Here is a 4,136-nt window from a genome sequence, read left to right as displayed (position 1 = left end):
ATGCTAGCAGTTTAGGCAAAGGCTAGCTATAATTATTCATAACTATACGTCACTGTTTCGGGGACTGAATTCCTTTCTGTGTTTGAACATGACTTAAAGGTTATGTTTCAGTCATTCTCTCTGATGTGTGCACGGTGGAGAAAGTGCCATAACCTGTTCATGGCGAGTTTTCCATTCTCTGACCGGTGCTCCGTGTGCCATGGCCTGATTACCCCATTCTTTAGGACTGAAATAACCGTCCCCTCGCTTTATTTTTCTGTAACAACTTCCTCCTTACTGTTTTTCCATAAATGTTTTCTCCTTTCTCTTTTTCTGATTTCTATAACCTCTCACTTGTTTTTCTGTCCCTAACAATATTATTCAGATTGACTCAGAAAAGCTATAAGCACGTACAGAATTACAGTGTAAAACATCATAAACAATGTTATAAAAGTTAGGAAAACCAATGATAATACATATTAATGTAAGCAATGAAAAATAAATGTTCACAACAGAGAAAGCCCTCTTACAAATAAGTGACAAAGTGAGTGCACAGACCCCCATGTTCTAGGCTGAGTATAAAGGTCAACTTTGAAAGAGAAGCACAAGTTTAAAAGAACTGTCTGTGGGGAGTGTGGGAAAGAGTCACATTCCTCTCCTAATTATAGGCTTTTTGTTAGCCCCAACTCCCCACCTTCCCCCCTTACCACTCCCTCCTGGGACTCTAAATCAATACCTAGCAACAGAAGTTTTGCTTTTGCCGTGAAAATAATGTAATGAGTTAGAAAGGAGTCAAGGAGAAAAGTGTGTTGGTTATCAGATAGCATCCCATCAGCACAGTGGTGAAAACAAAAATGAAAACAAAACAAAAAAACCCAGAACTGCCTATTTCTCTATGTACAGTCTCCCGGAAAGAGGGGGACTTTGTTACCTTCACTGCAGCCCTCCTGTTACGGTGTGTGTGATTCCAGTTGTATGGTAGGTGTATGGTAGGTGTATGGTTAGGGTAGTTTTCCACTGTAGGTCTATAAAGCGCCAAGGTGCTTTCTCCAGCGTGTACAGAAAGGATTGCAAACCAGCAAGCTGCAGGTCAAACCAGCTCATAAACAGGCACTGCTTTGCCTGCATAGTTTTTTTTTTTTAATTTTTCAGTTATTGTAAGATTTAATTTTATGTGTCAACTTAGTGAGGCTATGGGGCTTTGTTTGTTCAAACACTAATCTAGATGTCGCTGTGAAGATGTTTTGTAAATATGATTAACATTTACAGTCAGTTCACTTTAAAGAAGTTTTATCCTAAATTATGTGGTGGGCCTCATCTAATCAGTTAAAAGCCTTGAGAACAAAACCTGAGGCTTCCTGGAGAAGAAGGAATTCTGTTACATGAAAATCTTGCGTGAGTTTCCAGCCTGCTGGCCTGCCCTGAGGGATTTCAGACTTGCTCTGTGTCTCCAATGGTTCTGCTTCCCTGGAGAACCTTCATTAATATAGTTACAGTGACACAGACTATTAACTGCTGACCCCAATAGCCTTTCTCCTCTTCTTCCCTATAGTAAAAACCCTTGAAATAAAGACATTTTCCAGCTTCCTATGCAGTTAGCTGTGGCCACATAGCTAAGTTCTAGCCAATAAGATATAAGCAGATGTGCTTTGTGGCAGCTCCTTTAAAACACACCTGATGGGTACCCTGTGTCTCCTTGTTTTTTCAGCCAGTCATCCACCATGCTGCCTAGAACTCGGATGCCAGAGCTCTCACAGCCATCCTGGCTCAGGAAGATAAAGGTCATACCCTAGGAATGATATTGCAGAAAGCTGGAAGGAACCTGGATCCCCAATGTCTGTGGAGCTACTGGATTAGTTCTGAACTGCCTCAAACAAAAGAAAACATTTCTATCTAACTTATGCTAGATATTCTTTTGGATTTTACATTTATTTAGTGGAATGTAATCCTAATTTGAGACAATTGCCAAATTTTAAAAATTAGTAAATTTCACATAGCTATTCAGATCCCTGGCTTTTCTCTTGACAGTTTGGAATATCTGATAGACTTGGGGTCATGCTCCCCATTGTGGTCATTGACCAGGGCAGGATAATGGATACTTGCCTTAGACGGGGCTGCTGTCCCCACCGGGTTCGTTTCCTTTGCTTAAGTTCCTAGAAGCTTTGAGTTTGTCATCCCTGACCTGTTGGGGTGTTACTTCTACAAACAATGTAACAGGCCCTTTACAAACTTATTTTGTCCTCTTAGGTTGTTTCTCCAGCTACTTTTTAGGAGAGTGGAGAAAGATGGAAAAATTGTAGGTGCCAACTTTATAACTTATGTAATTTATAGCCTTAAAACTTACTCCCTGCATCGTTTTCAGCTAGAGTATCCCCAAATTGATGTAGTCTACAAGGAAGACATTTCTTATGTTGATGGAAGCAGGGGCCATTCTTTACCTTTGTCACAGTTCTGCAGGCCTGTGTGTGGGAGGAGGGGAGCACAAGTCTCGGTGTCCACAGGCTTTTCATGGTGGGGAAGCTCTACTCTCAAGGCTTGGGAAAACAGAGGATCTTCCACTCTGTGGATGCAACTTTTTCTCATTTTATTATTTTTTTTGAGACAGGGTCTTACTCTGTTGCCCTAGGTAGAGTGCAGTAGTGTCATCGTAGCTCACTGCAACCTTAAACTCCTGGGCTCAGGTAATCCTCCTGCCTCAGCCTCCCAAGTACATGGGACTACAGATGCATGTCACCACACCCGTCTACTTTTTCCATTTTTTGTAGAGACTAGGTCTCCCTATGTTGCTCTGGCTGGTTTCAAACTCTTGTGCTCAAACAATCCTCCCATCTTGGCCTCTCAAAGTGCTAGGATTACAGGCATGAGCCACTGAGCCCAGCCTCCTAAACACTCAATTTCAAAAGCCAGACATTTTAAGGAGTAAAAGGAGCAGCACAAAACGATTGCTTCCAAACATAAAGGCATTCCAGGACAAGGGAAATGAAGGTTGGTTTTACTAATAACCTAACAAGAGAAAAATAATCTATTAAACAGAAAGTAAGAGAAATAAACTCACATTACAACTACCCTTTATTTAATTAAAACACGCGTGGCCTAACTTATCTCTGAGTTTTTTCTCAGCCTTGAAGAGTCCTAAGTGGACAGTAGAGGTGCAAACTCCCTGCTCCAACTCTCTGTCTCAGTTCCTGCCCCACAAAAAACAGATTTCAAGGACTCAGATAACCCAGCCTCACAGAAAAAGAAATAAAGGACTCCCTGACATCTCACAGCCACTTTTGTTACCAGTCTCCTGAAGCGGGGGGGGGGGGGGGGCCCGGGGGGGGCAGCCACTTCTACCCTTTAAAAGCACCAAGCAGCTTTCCTCGATCTCGCTGCCGGACATTTCTTTCCTCCCTCCGTGTCATGGCCACACCTTCTCTTACTCTGTCTCTCTCTCTTTCTTGGGAATATAAATAAACTTTTACTTCTGTATATCCTAATCACTGAGAATTCCTTCTCCCCCGCTTATGAACTTCACCCTCTAACAGGCAACATCAGACATTTTTGGTCTGGGGGTAATTACAGGCAAACAGTATCTTAAAACAAGACTTGGAAAATTTCATGTTATTTCCAAATCCCATTTCAGAGCTTTTTTTTTTTTTTTTAATAGCAATTGGAGCCCCTAAGAACATCCTCTGCAGCAGGTCGCCGCGTGGAGGTGGCACAGAGAACCGGTGAGGAGCACAGAAGAGGGTTGGGTGTGGCTGTTCCTGCAGGCAAGTGCCACGTAGCCAGTGGCGCTGGAACTCACTTGACATCTAAGACAGGCTAAGCGTAGGGAAGGGCGGGTCTCGGTATTAAGAAGGCTCAGGAGGAAGCAGACACGGTGAGCCCCGCAGTCCCGGGGCGGGGAGGCAGAGAGAGGAGACGGGGGTCCCGCGTGGGGCGCGGGAAGGACGGGAGGAGAGGAGGGTCACGTGTCGCCGGGTACCCGGCCGCAGCGCCAAGGCCGAGGCAGGACGGCGTGAGCCGCGCCCCAACCTGGCCGCGGACGTCACGACGCCGAGCGGACGCCGGGCCAATGGGAGGCCGTCACGGGCAGGGGCGGGGCCCGCGGGAGTTGGGCTGGGCCGCGCCGAGACGGTTGGTGGAGTCCTGTGTGGCGGCCGCGGGGACGA

Source organism: Eulemur rufifrons, chromosome 24 (genome assembly GCF_041146395.1).
Source record: "Eulemur rufifrons isolate Redbay chromosome 24, OSU_ERuf_1, whole genome shotgun sequence".
Classification (NCBI taxonomy): Eukaryota; Metazoa; Chordata; class Mammalia; order Primates; family Lemuridae; genus Eulemur; species Eulemur rufifrons.
This window is presented reverse-complemented; position numbering follows the sequence as displayed.